The sequence below is a fragment of the Sus scrofa genome, chromosome 14 (genome assembly GCF_000003025.6).
Source record: "Sus scrofa isolate TJ Tabasco breed Duroc chromosome 14, Sscrofa11.1, whole genome shotgun sequence".
NCBI lineage: Eukaryota > Metazoa > Chordata > Mammalia > Artiodactyla > Suidae > Sus > Sus scrofa.
In genome coordinates, this window is record NC_010456.5 from 33,951,940 (window position 1) to 33,967,003 (window position 15,064).

General features: G+C 43.7%; 1 long non-coding RNA gene across 1 annotated transcript in view; it reads right to left on the reverse strand.

Moving 5' to 3' along the window:
• LOC110256682 overlaps positions 1-15,064 on the reverse strand; it is an 81,084-nt gene that overhangs the window by 52,811 nt on the left and 13,209 nt on the right. The window contains exon 2 of the long non-coding RNA XR_002338551.1: positions 1,460-1,623. This is a non-coding gene — a long non-coding RNA (uncharacterized LOC110256682). The remainder of the gene's footprint in view (positions 1-1,459; positions 1,624-15,064) is intronic.

Below are 15,064 nucleotides of genomic sequence, written 5' to 3' on the forward strand. Positions count from 1 at the left end.
GGGTTTTATGATGGTCAATTTAGACCCTAAATGACCAAATGTTCTTTTTTCTCTATGCTGAGGAGTCACCCCCTCTGAGGTTACTAGAAAAGACCCCTTGGCTAAAACTCACAAGATCAGAAAAGAAAGTACTGTTTGAAGCCCAGGGTGACCTGGTGTCCTATCTCTAAAGCGAGAGAAAGCAGCCTATACTCTTCCTGAGAAACTCGGTCCATCATCGCTGTACACCCAGCACGTCAGCCAGGTGTGATTGAGGCAATTTAGGCTGAGTGCAACGTGCTCCATTTCAGGCTGAAATCACGCCAAAGACGCCTCACAAAAGCTACATTCAGCACCTCCAATTCTGCATTCCATTCTGCGCATTGTCTGCCATCATTACCCAGGATTCCAAAAGCACTTGGCCGTGTTAAATAAGAGTCAGGAAGGAAAACAATAGCAAGGGACTGCTTGAGGACACAAAGCTGGACTGATGAAGAGGAACGCAGCCCAGAGATGTCAGCTGAGCTCTGAAAATAGACGTGGCTTTATGAGCGAGAGGGAGATCAGGTTTCTCCAAAAAGGCAGATTCCCCCAGGTAAGAACTAGATCATCAGACTGTACGGATGGCGTGGGTCTTGGTTCAGCACCTTAGGAGGGCTGTTTGGCAGTACTTGTTACAACTAAAAAACGCACATGCTCTAGGATCCAGACATTTCTCTTACTGGCAACTCTCCTGGAGAGAAATGCAGATGGATGCAATGTGCACAAGGAGGAGTACACAGGATTTTCAACACGGAGGTGCTTGTAATAGCCAAAAGGCGGACAATGATCTAATATCTTTCTACAGGGGAATAGTCACACTGTGGAATTCTATGCAGCAGCAAAGGGATCATGCCATAAGCAGAATCCAATAATAATATCCACGCATACCTGTCCAGGGGTTGGGATATTCCAGAAAGTCTCCTAAGTGCCTGACACACATTGAAGCATTTAATCCTTAGAACAGTCCTTGAGGAGATTCTGTAATCACGCTCACAGAGCCACTCAGGTGCTAAGATGTTCAATGACCTGCCCAGGGTCATACAGGTGCATGGGCAGCTGGATCCAAAAGTCATACTGCCTTGCAAGGAATTTTCAAACAGATTTTTGCCCTTTCTATTAAAAAAAAAAAAAAAAAAAGCAGGTGACAGAATGATACCTACCATATGCACCTGCCAGCTGGCGTCGTCTTTCCTTGAAGAGCATGGAATTAACTTGGCCACAAAATGCCTCTCGCTCCTTCCTCTGCTTCCCAGCCTCATCGTTCCCTCCCAACAGCACATTATTATGTTTCGATAGGTTCATTCATCAGTCAAGTCTCAATCAAGTTTGTCATCCCAGGCACCCTGCCCCCCACCTTTATTTTTAAGCAGTGCCCTGCCCTGAACCGCAAGTGGAAGGAGAAAGTACATGGAGTGGTAGATTTTGGACTCTGACATACCTGGGTTTGAATCTGTGCTGCTCCTATGTCTCCTTGGGCAAGTGACTTCACATTTGTGAGTTTCATTTTCCTCATCTGTAAAATGGGCACATTAATAGTTTCTACCTCACAGGTTGTGAAGATGTTTGGGCAACATTTAGCATGATTCTTGGTACTTCGTAGGCCTGTGTGGGGAAAAATAAACCACATTTTCTTATTTCTCCTTTCTTTGGGATTCACCTGACTCTACCCAGAGGAGGAAAAAATAGCAAATTCAGTTCAACTCCTACCATTTACTGCCACCATCCAGTCTACAACTCCTGTTCCTGTTGGTACATTGATTTCCATCTTGGAAACTCTGCTACTGAGAACGGTTCTGGGATGAATGTCCCTTCCCACTATGAAACTCAAAGGATAGAGGAGAATGACATGGTTTCCTCTAGTCATCTTTCTCCAGGGGCTTGTTTTTTGTTTTTGTTTTTGTTTTTTTTTTGTCTTTTTGCCTTTTCTAGGGCCACTCTTGTGGCATATGGAGATTCCCAGGCTAGGGGTCTAATCGGAGCCATAGCCACTGGCCTACGCCAGAGCCACAGCAATGTGGGATCCGAGCCGCATCTGCAACCCACACCACAGCTCACAGCAATGCCAGATCCTCAAACCACTGAGCAAGGCCAGGGGTCGAACCTGAAACCTCATGGTTCCTAGTCGGATTTGTTAACCACTGCGCCACAACGGGAACTCCTGGGGCTTGGAATCTTGAGCTAGTGACCAAAGGATGTAGAGATGGTTGAGGTTTCCATGGCTGGACATTTGCTATAATTCCCTTTTTTTTTTTTTTCTTTTTAGGGCCACACTGGCGATATTTGGAAGTTTCCAGCCTAGAGGTCAAATCAGAGCTGCAGATGCTGGCCTACACCACAGTCACAACACCACCAGATCCGAGCCACACATGCAACCTTCACTGCTAGATGTGGCAACGCCAGATCCTTAACCCACTGATCAAGGCCGGGGATGGAACCTGCATCCTCACAGACACTATGTCAGGTTCTTAACCCACTGAAGGACAACAGACACTCCAATTTGCTATAATTCTTGATGCTTATTCCCTTTCAAGCTTGGTCCTCCATCCCATCATTCATTCCATACACTCCATATCCTTCTAACCTTTTCTCTTTTAGTTGAAGGAAGCTGGAACTAGATTTGTGTCTCTTGCCACTAAGAATGTGGGCTGATATATGTACTACCCACAAGATGCTGTGGATGTGGCAACTAATACGATGTCAGCCCCTGTACTCAAGCAGTCCACAGCCTTGCAGGAGGTACAGAGCACTCTCATTAGGTGCATGGTTATACAGTACCCAACCTTCCCACCTCCCAAAAAGGCAATATCCGACTAGAGCTGAGAGAAGAGAGAAGGGCAGGAACCAATGATACGACATCTCTGCATACTACAACTCCATTCTAGACACCAGAGACCGTGCCCAAGCTTAATCTTATGGGCCTATTTAGAAATCTGGCTAATTAATGGCTGTAAAAGCAGTTTGGACTTTGCAAGCCTTTTATAATATGCCTCATTTAGACATAATGGGCTCAAGATTGCCTCCGGCATCCTCAAGAAAATTAAAAATCCAGTGGGCAGTGGAATTGCCTCTATGTGGTTTTCCTATTAGTTTTATTTTTATTATGATTGCACATAGCGGCACTACTAATGGTACCTTGGACCAGGAAACCTTTCCAGGGAAGATCTCGTTGTTTCCCCACGTCCACAGCATGATTTATTGGTCCTTTAGCCAGCAGTGTACTGGCTCCTTCCTTGTGGTGGTATTTAACTCTTCCCCCAGTGGAGGGAAGATGAAAGGCTCCTAAACATGAGTGGCCACTACACAGGGCAACACCTACCATTACCCTCCAGCTTGACAATAGAAGGCCTAGTGGATATTTGTCGAATCCTTGGTTCCAGATAAGCAGGTGTCTGGCTGTGTGGGCTGGGCAGGATTTGGTATTCTGGGCAGGATTTGGTATACAGGCTGGCAGGCAGAGCAGAAGCATGGCAGCATATCAACTGGGTAGAGGAGGTATGAGTAATAATAACAATAATAGCTCTATTATTTGCAAATAATCATGTGCCACTACCAAGTTAACAGAAAGAAAAAAAAAAAGATAGTGATACCAATAAGTCCCTAGCCTCTCCAATGAAGACTCCACGGATCGCCATCAGAGATTACGTGGTTAGGAGTTCCCATTGTGGCACAGCAGAAATGAATCCGACTAGGAACCATGAGGTTGCAGGTGCAATCTCTGGCCTGGATCTGGCATTTCTGTGAGCTTTGGTGTAGGTTGCATATATGGCTTGGATCTAGTGTTGCTGTGGCTATAGCTGTGGCTGGCAGCTGTATCTCCTAGCCTGGGAACCTCCATATGACATGGGTGTGGCCCTAAAAAGCAAAAAAAAAAAAGAGAGATTACATGGCCAGACATGAAACCCAAACTATACCACCTCAGCACAGACAGCTGCTACCCCTGCTCCTTACAGACACCTCAGTTAATGTTAGGGACTCAGGGCTTAAAATACCATGCCCTGCCAGTGCTGTCCCTAAAAAGCTCGGCATGTCACTCAAAAGCTAGGCGCTCAAAGAAGGAGTCCACCCATACCTGCTTACAGCACTGCTTACCTCCAAAGTGAAGTTTCACCTAGGTGAATCAAATTGGTGGGGCCAGGTCAGAGGTGGGCTAAGGGCCATGAGAGTGAGAGAGGGCATGGCTAAAAGAGAACTGAAAAGCAACATAGATGTTTCCTTGTGGCACAGTGGGTTCAGGATCCAGTATTGTCACTGCAACGGCTTGAGTTGCTCCTGGGGTGTGGGTTTGATCCCTAGCCCAGGAACTTGCATGTGCTACAGACGCAGCCCAAAAAATAAAAAATAAAAAAATAAAAGCAATATAAGACTGACTACAACCGCCCGGCTTTATGTTTTTACCATGAGCCAGTCATTTTCAACCACGTCAAAGATATAATACACCTCCAGGTGAGGCAGACCATGCCCACCCCTCCTCCTTACAGGCCAAGGTATTAGTTTACATTTTTGTGCCCCATCTACAAAGGAGGGACGTATCTGTCAATGGGGATAACAACAGAACCTACCTCATAGATTATTATGTGGAAAAAAATGAATCAATATTGTAAAAATGTCATTTCTCCTCAAATTGATCTAGCGATAGTAAGCCTAATCAAAATTCCAGCAAGTTTTATTTTGGTGGAAATGTACAAGGTAACTCCACAATGTATGTGGAAAATCAAAGAGCCACAGTTATCACAAAGAAGAACAAAGTCAGATGATTTTCACTGCTGGATATTATTATAAAGCCAGAGAAATTAAGGGAGGGTGCTTTGATACAAGAAAGATAAACAGACCAGAGAAACAGCACAGAGAGCTCAGAAACAAATCCACCCATGTAAAGACATACAATTTATAACAAAGATGCCACAGGAGAGCAATGAGAACAATGGCTTTTTCAATCAACAGCACCCGTCAATTGGCCATCCATATGGAAAAATATGAATCTTGATCTCTCATTTATACTGTACACAAAAACCAATTCCAGGTGGATTGTAAATCTGAATGTGAAAGGAAAAGAAAGTAAAGTTCCTGAAAGACAATATGGGAGTTCCCATTGTGGCTCAATGGAAACGAATCCAACTAGGAACCATGAGGTTGCAGGTTTGATCCCTGGCCTCACTCAGTGGGTTGGGGATCTGGCATTGCCATGAGCTGTGGTGTAGGTTGCAGATGTAGCTTGGATCTGTGGTGGAGGCTGGCAGCTGTATCTCTGATTCAACCCCTATCCTGGGAACCTTCATATGCCACAAGTGCACCCGTAAAAAGGAAAAAAAAAAAAAAAAAAGACAGTATAGGAGGATATCTTGAGTTTCAGGTACACAAAGTTATCTTAAGATAAAGGAATTGGGATGGGTGAAGCACACTGTGCTGTTGGTTCAGAACAAGAGGGAAGCCACAAATCCAATTCCTTATCTAAGTCCCATTGCTTAAAGTTTCACTGCCTCTGAAGCTTTTAAAAATCTCAGAATGGTGTTCCCATTGTGGCTCATCAGGTTAAGAACCTGATATAGTGTCTGTGAGGATGCGGGTTTAATCCCTGGTCTCGCTCAGTGGATTAATGATCCAGTGTTGCTCCAAGCTGCAGCGTAGGTTTCAGATGCAGCTTATATCTGGTGTGGCTGTGGCATAGACTGGCAGCTGCAGCTCTGATTCAACCCCTAGCCTGGGAACTTCTGTATGTTGCAGGTGCCGCCATAAAAAATAAATAAAATAAAATAAAATCTCAGAACGCTCAGGCTGAAGCATTCCAGATGACGGGGGTATTCCCCAAGATGTTCTTCACAGAAAGCATCTATGGGAGTTCCGGTCGTGGCGCAGTGGTTAACGAATCCACCTAGGAACCATGAGCTTGCGGGTTCGGTCCCTGCCCTTGCTCAGTGGGTTAACGATCCGGAGTTGCTGTGAGCTGTGGTGTAGGTTGCAGACGCGGCTCAGATCCCACGTTGCTGTGGCTCTGGCGTAGGCTGGTGGCTGCAGCTCCAATTCAACCCCTAGCCTGGGAACCTCCATATGCTGCAGGAGCGGCCCAAAAAATAACAAAAAAAAAAGACAAAAAAAAAAAAAAAAAAAGAAAGAAAGAAAGCATCTATGTCTAGGCTACTTTTACAGAGGCAGAGACTCTGATGTCTTACCCAGTGACTGTTTATGATGTGCTAGGCACTGTGTAAAACACTTGGCAATCATGTTCCTATTTATCTGTATTTCAGCCAGTGGTTGATGCCTGCCAGTTGGTGACCATGGAAACAACAACACAAGAACATCCAGCTTCCAACCTCTCTCCACGAAGTCATCCTTTAACATCTGAAATTTTTAATTTGTAAAATTAAGACACAAAGAATCCATCATGAGGTTGAAGTTTAAATGAGTGTTTCCTACAGGTTTTGTTCAATTTATGGTAAACCTTAACATCAAGTTGATGACTTTGACTTCAACTTTTAAAAATACATCCCTATGCATCTTATAGAATCTCTGTGAGATAGCTATAGCTGGCACTGTAATTTCCATTTTCCAGATGGGTAAACTGAGGCACACAAAAAGCAGCTATCAGGGTTTAGAACCAGTACTAAATATGTAAGCCATACCCAATGTGGGTGGAAGGGTTGGCTCATCAGTTTTGCAGAGGCATGCTCAAGGGAGGTATGGAATTATTATCTGGGGTTGTCTTCTGATAAGTGAGTAACTACAGAGGGTGAGGCAGGAATGTACTTGGCCTTCACTTCATGTAGCCTCATTCAGAACATCCTCACCTCATTCCTAACCTGGTCTTCCTGTCTCCAGTTTTCCCTGATTCCACACACTTCATAGCAACACTTTCAGATTCATCATTCTACAACAGAGCTCTGATACGTGATTCTCTTGCCCCCAAGCCATCAGTGGTTCCTCTTTTAAAATATCAGATTCGTAATCAAACAACACCAGAAATAAAGCTTGGGTTCACTAAGTAGTTTTGGTCTACTTAACTTTTCTGAGTCTTGGTTTTCTTGCCTGTGAAACAGTTTAATACTAGGGTTGATGGAAGAGTTAAAAGGGATATTTTAAGTAGAATGACCGAGTGTGTTGATGTGCTGATTTTAGAAGATAGAGTAAAACACTTGATTCAGTTAATGGTAAAAACCTTTCTTTCTAAATATTTATTTTTTTGCTATTTTCTTCTTACTGTGCACCAAGATCTGTGCTCATACTTTTCAAGCAGGCCATTATCAAATCGAAACAACTACCCTGGGGTAGGAAATATTCTTTTCTGCATTTTATATATAGACATGGAAGCTGAAACTCAGAGGTGTCATGCAGCAGGTAAATGGTAGAATTGAGTTTCAAACTCAGATCTCACCAGGTTTAAAACTTATGCCCTTCACTGCTATATTTGGACACCCTATATCAAAGTCATCTAGGGGCAGGGGTGGGGAGAGGCTTGCAAAAATGCAGATCTCTGTGCCCCAGTCCAGTCTGCTATACTACCAACAGAATCCATTCTCCTCTTTCCTCTTAGTGCCTGAGAATATGGCTGCATAGCTATAAGATTGTATTTCCCCATCATTTTTGCAATTAGATGCAGTCAAGTGACAAGTATGCACCAACAGAATGTGAACAAAAGTAATGGGTACCAGTGCCAAGCCAAGGTGAGGAAGAGATAGATGCATCTTCTCTATTCTCTTCCACTGACTGGAACCTGGATGTGGTGGGAACCCAGCTTTGACTGAGCAGATGAGGACAGGTTTATAGAAGGCACAGGAGCCTCATGATGGAAGGGTCTCTGGACCCTTATGGTCCATGCAGTTTGGTCTTCAACAGCTGCACAACAAACCACCCCAATGGGCACAGTGCTACTTTCACAACATTCTGTTGGTCAAAGCAGTCCCAGAGCCTACCCAGACTCAAAAGGAGAGCACATCAACCTCACCTCTCGGTGAGGGCAGTGTGGAATAATATCTGGCCATCCATAATCTGCCACATCTCATGAAACAGAGACATCCACCAATAAGGAAACTCACCATGGATTGCAATGTGTGTGAGAGAAGTAAGTTCTTTGTTCTTTAAGCCATATTCTTCCTGGACCTCTAAATGGCTTAGCCTTTTGCCATAACAAAAGTGGCTGGAGAAGGGGGTGTCAAGAATCTGCCTTCTAACAAGCAACCTGACAGTTTAATGTACACCTGAATTTAAGATGCACTCTGCAAAGCAGCAGGGCTGCTCTAGCCAGTGTCTGACCTCCCAGTGACTTCTGAGATAGTTAAGCCCTTTTATCTGATGGTTCAAGAGGTTCACATCTTAAAACAGCCAACATCTCCACAGGGTTGGTTTGAAGATCCACGACCTAGCTAAATCCCACTTGGAGATACTCAGAGCGGACTTGAAGTTCATCTAGTGAAATCCTCACTGGTACAGGACTGCTTAATACTGTAGGGCTACAGGATGCCCCCTTCAGTGGCAAAAATACAGAAGTCCAGGTAAAAGGAAGTGTTTTCTAAAATGCGACTCCTATAGGCAATCAAATAAAAGGATTGGACTACTTCAGAGATATCTAGAGGTCAGAAACTGGAGGTGTAACAGTGTTGCTTAACGAGTACATCAACTGATAGTGAATGACTTTGTGGGTTTCACACGTTTTACACAACAGGGGAGCCAGGCTCCTACACCAGCATGTTGAAATTCTCTAAGCAAGAAAGTTGCAGGAAAGAGCAGCACTAGTTATAGCAATTAATGAAGACACTCAACCAAAAAAGGATAGTTTTTAGACCAACATCTGGCTATTTAAGACTCTTAGTACCTGAAGTGTCTTACAAAAATCACATCTCTAATTCAAAAGCCTTCTCCTCTTAGCTCACTTCCAACTCTGCTTGAACATTAAGCCTCCTTATGGTTAATACTGGGTCCCTGCAGACTTCAGTTGGCAATCTTACTCAACAGAGATGATAATACCAGCCCCTTGAGGTTGTTGCAAAGATTAAATAAGATAATAGAGATATTCATGTGATGAAAATTCACAGTGAAGATCCACAGAACATGTAGTACAATATTCAGAACAATGTGGCTGCACAGTAAATTTAAGTCCCTTTTATTCCTTTTCCATTTTTTAAGGAAATAACTTCTAAACTGGAATGGCAGCTGTTAAAGACTGAATTTTTATACCTCCAAAAATTCATATGTTGAAATCCCAACCCTCAAGGTGATTGAATTAAAGGGGGGCTGCCTTTGGGTGTGATTAGGTGAAGACCAAACTCCATGGACCAGTCCTCGTGGGTGGGATTAGTGCTTGTACAGAAGAGACCCCAGAGAGCCCCCTCATCCCATCTACCATGTAAGGACACAGAGACAAGTCAGCCATCCATGAAAACCAACAGGGCAGCCTCACTAGATAACAATCAGCCAGCACCTTAATCTTGGTCTTTCCGGCCTCCATAACTATGAGGAATAAACAATCGTTGCTTAAGCCACTCAGACTGCAGTGTTTTTGCTATAGCAGCACAAAATGACTAAGACAGCAAATTTGACTTGCTGTACATAACAGCTTTTTTTTAAGTTGTAAATTAGGTTCCAACCCTAAAAATTATGAGGGTTTATAGGAAAATTCAGATTTCTGGTAGAAGCTCTAGAAACACAGTCCAACCTGACCCCTACAGGCATGAGTTTGAGAGCCTAGCCTAATAATGTTCTCTTGTCAACTTTTGCCTCCTAGGTATACTTTCCCAGGCTCTAACTTGTCTTCTCTGTCTGGGGGAGTGGGCAGGGAAAGAATCTGTTGACCACTCTAACATCACCATGAATTTTGAGTGAAGAAATCTGCCTTTGATTCTTAGCTGGGTGCTGGCTGCGCACAATGAGAAAAGACAGGCTAACAGTACTGTTTGCTTTTGGAGTCATCAGGTTTTACTCATACTGGATTTTGTGAAGCCCTACTATGCTCAGAGCACTATGCTCTATGTGATGGAACATACACAAGGGGTAAGAACATACAAAAGTGGCAAGAAAAAGTAGCTAACCCCTACTCACTATTTAAGTCTCACTGTTAATGTCCCCTCCTCCAGAAAGCCCTCCCTAATTCCTCCAACTCAGTTAGACTTCAGGTATAGTCTCCTCAGCTTTTCCTTTGTCACCTTCCATGAACGTGGCCAACATCCTTCTCTAGCTCCCTCCTCTGAGTCCCTTACGATGTCCTGTTAATTGCTATTGCATCCCTGGTTCCTGACATAGTGCCTAAGAGCCTGTGGGCCCTTAACAATATGCCTAAAGAAAGAATAAACAAATGTTTACATGAATGAATGAATGTATAAATGACAGAAGATTGGATGTTTATGCTATTGCAATAGACATGAGAAATAGAGTAAATGTATTCATTGGTCAATTGCTCATTTGTTAACCATTTAAAATATCACCCCTGAATACAGGAGACTTAAGTGTCCAGGGTATTAATAGCTATAACTATTTAATAGCTATAATGATGACAAACAGATAAAGTATTTTCCACTAAAACGGCCAGTTCTCCCCCCACAAGGAATTCTTGTATAAAGCACCTTTTATAAATCGAGCTCCTGGAACAGAGGAGGTGTTCAATCCATGATGCAGTTATTCTGAGTGCTGTGATTTACAACATTGCACCTATTATCTTCACTGCTATACTCTCAGCACAGAATATGGTACATAGTGATGTTTAATAAATATTAGGTAAACTGATTATATAATTAATAATGAATTAACAATATTAGTTCAAAAAAAAAAAAAAAAAGAAGAAGAAGAAGTACTAGTAGCATGACAGTTCCAAGGGCTGTATGGACCTGCTGTAAAGCCCCCGGCTGCAGTCCGAGGCACTTAGGGTCAATGATGGGAAGGGCGGCCATCAGTGTGAGGGGAAGGGAGGGTCCCCAGGAACCCACAGGCCATACTTCTTATCTGGACTTTTTGAGGGTCGTGCCCAAGGCAATCCTGCCATGAAGGGCACCTTATCTCTGGCAGCAGAAGAGGCTGAGGGCCCTAGATAAGCCCTGCAGGAGAGCAGGACAGGCCCAGACGGGGCTCCTGACTAGAGCTGAATGTTCTGACGTCTTCAGGTGGCTGGGGTCTGGCTGCGAGTGTTTCAGGCTTTTCCACAGAAAAGTCTTTTTATGTTTTACAGAAAAGCTGCAAATCTGAAGTGCTAGAAGTTGGGGTGGGGGTCAGGTTACAAGAGAGAAGAAAAGGACTGGAAATAGAGAATAATGAAGTCTGTCTGTCTCTCTCTGTATCACACACACACACAGAGGCTCAGATGCACACAGTGGACAGCACAAGAGCAAGTCAAAGTGAAAGCCAGAGAGAGAAGAATCAGAAGCAGAGACTCACAGAGACACACCCAGCAACAGACCTGGCAAAAGGGAGAGACAGGAGAGAGAGAGAAAGAGATAGAGACCCAGAGTCATTCCCCCAGAGAGAGGAACACACAAAAACAGAGAATTGAGAGAGAGACAGACAGAGGTTGTCAGGCAGACACAGATAAACCAAAGAAGGACAAACACAGAAAGGGACAGAAATATAGAGAAAACAAAATAAATCACAGAGCTATGGTGTTCCCGTCGTGGCGCAGTGGTTAACGAATCCGCCTAGGAACCATGAGGTTGCAGGTTAGGTCCCTGCCCTTGCTCAGTGGGTTTGCTCAGTGGGTTAACGATCCGGCGATGCCGTGAGCTGTGGTGTAGGTTGCAGACGCAGCTCGGATCCCGTGTTGCTGTGGCTCTGGCATAGGCCAGTGGCTACAGCTCGGATCCAACCCCCTAGCCTGGGAACCTCCATATGCCACGGGAGCAGCCCAAAGAAATAGCAAAAAGACAAATAAATAAATAAATCACAGAGATATAAAATGAACAACCTACAAAGTAACAGAGAGAAGGCACAAGGGAGGGGTGCGCAGGTAAGTATCCAGGTCATCTTTATCTGGGGGGAGGATAGAGCTGATCCTGGAGGGCTGCTGGGGGCAGAGGTGGGCTAGGTCTCCTAAGTTTTAGCAACTCCCCAGGTGATTCCCCTGTGCACCCTAGACTGGGAACCACTGCCTAAAGCAAGGTTTCTCATCAGAGGGGCTGTGTCAGAATGACTTGAGGTGTTTGTTTAAAACCCTTGGTTCTTGGGCCTTCCTGGGTTATGAATTAGACCTATGAGTGTGAGACCTAAGGGGCCCAGGTACCTGTATTTTTGCATGTTCCTCTGGGAATCCTGAGATACCTTCAATTTGAGAAGCACTGTCCTGAGCTGATAGCTTTGGGGAAGACACAAAACACACACAACACACACACACACACACACCCCTCAGAGCATGCTTGGTGAGTGTTTCCAGGTGCCAGGGCTGGCCTTCCATAGTGCAATCTGTCCTTATTATGGAAGCACAAGACTCAAGGTGAGAACACCCGGTCACAGCCCTGCTCCCTACATGCTATATGGCCCTAGACATGTCACTTAACCTCCCTGAGTGTCTCATTACTCATCAATACAGTGAGGTTAATAACCTCAGCTCTGTCTACCTCCTAAGCCCTTTTGGTGATGAGATAAAACAGAGAATATAAAAGTGCTTTGTAAATTGAAAGGCCTACAGTGCTACAGCTACTATTATTAACAGATCATATCATTAATAAATATGTTGTCTTTTTCCAACACCAACAACCACTTTGATTCTCTGACACCACCTAGGTGTCAATTCTGACACTGCCTAGAGTTAGTGCAGACCCCATAAGACCCCTTCACCTTAGATATCAACCACAAATGAGGTGCCCAGGCCACCCAAAGTTCTGTCTGGCCAACTACAAATTCAAGGGTTCCCCTCCTCAGGCTTGATAATTTGCTAGAATGAGTCACACAACTCATGAAAGTGCTATATTTGCTATTACAGTTTACTATGAAGGCTACAAACGAACAGCCAGATGAAAAGGTACAGGGGGTGAGGTCCAGAAGGAGCATAGGAGGAGCTTCTGTGCAGGTGGAGTCAGGTGCCCCACCCTTCCAGCATGTGAGTGTATTCACCTACTCAGAAGCTCTCTGACTCTCATTCAAGAGTTTGGTCTTTCTTGGAGTTCCTGTTGTGGCTCAGTGGAAACAAACCCAACTAGGAACCATGAGATTGCAGGTTCAATCCCCAGCCTCGCTCAGTGGGTTAAGGATCCAGAGTTGCCTTGAGCTATGGTGTAGGTCGAAGATGCAGCTCGGATACTGCATTGCTGTGACTGTTGTGCAGGCTGGCGGCTGCAGCTCCAATTCGACCCCTAGCCTGGGAACCTCCACGTGCCAAGGGTGTGGCCCTAAAAACAAAAACAAAAACAAAACAAAAAAAGCCAAAAAAAAAAAACAAAAGAAGAGAAGAGTTTGGTCTTTCTGATAACCAGCCCCCATCCTGAAGCTCTCAAGGGACCTCACCCTGAGTAACCTCATCAACAACTCAAGGGTCTAGAAAGGGGCAGAAAGCTATGAATAACAAAAGGCACTGCTGTCATTCAGGAAATTCCAAGGGCTTTAGAAACTGGGGTCAGGTGATGCAGTTGGATTGGGAGTTTGGGACTAGCAGATGTAAACTATTCTATATAGAATAGACAACAAGGTCCTATTGTATAGTATAGGGGACTATATTCGATATCTGTAATAAACCATAAATAGAAAAGAATATGAAAAAAATGTATATATATATATATATATATGACTGAACCACTTTGCTGTACAGCAGAAATTAACACAATACTGTAATCAACCATACTTAAAATTTTAAAAAAGGACAAGAAGAAGCTCTGTACCAGGAAAAGGGGACAAAACCAAATATTATTCTTTATTACACCACACTATGTAAATTACTGGGAGCATGCAATCTTCTCAGTGCCCTAATAAACATGTCACATGCTTAGTTTCACTTGTTTCCTTGTAACTACTTTGTGGTGTGCTATGATCATGCCCATTTTACAAATGAAGAAATTGAGGCTCTTAGAAATCTGGTATTTTGCCCAGGAAAACAAAGAAGCAAATGGCAGAGCCAGGTCCCTTATCATCTTAGATCTGAAAAGAATCTCAAAGATAAGTCCAGGAGTTCCTGCTGTGGCGTAATGGGATCTCAAAAGTCTGTGGAGCACTGACTCATGTTCGATCCCCGGCCTGGCACAGTGAGTTAAGGTTCTGGTGTTGCCACAAGTCGAAACTGTGGCTCAGATCTGACCTCTGGCCTGGGGCGTCCATACACCTCAGGGTGGCCAAAAAAGAAAAAAGAAAAAAAAAAAAAAAAGGGTTCCTACAATAACCTCCCTCTCTAGGGAAGGACTTCCAAAGTTCAGAGAGATTAGATGCCTGATCCAGGTCATAGGAGGAGCCACTGCTACACTCTACTGCCAATTATTTCAAACAAATCACAGTCATGACAGACAACCTGATTGTGCAGGTAGAAAATCCCAATAAATTCACACCAGAAGATCTACCTATTAGCACAAGTAAATTTAGTAATGTCACAGGACACAAGTCAATATATAATAAAATCAAACTTCATTTCTGCTAATAACAAATAATTGAAAAACAAAATTAGAAATACAATGGAATTTACAAAAGCATCAGCAAAGATACAACGATTAGGAATAAATTTTTTAAAATGTGCAGGATACTGAAAACTAAAGGAAACTATTAAGGAAATGAACGATGACTTGAGTAAATGGAATGATATACCATGTTCATGGCTCAGAAAACATTATATTGTTAGGATGCTCATTCTCCCCACAAAGAATGCAATCCCCACCAAAATCTTAGACTGAAGAAGAAATTGACAAGCTAATTCTAAAATTCCAAGGAAAAGCAAAACACCTATGCATTAGTTTGTGTGGGCTGCCACAACTAAGTACCACACATTTCGTAGCTTAAACAATGAAAGTTTATTGTCTCAGGATTCTGGAGACTAGAAGTCCAAGACTGAGGTGGCAGCAGGATTGGTTCTTTCTGAAGGCTGGGAGAGAACATCTGTCCTGTGCCTCTCCTCTAGCTTCTGACGGTCTGCTGGCAACCTTTGATGTCTATGGTTTAG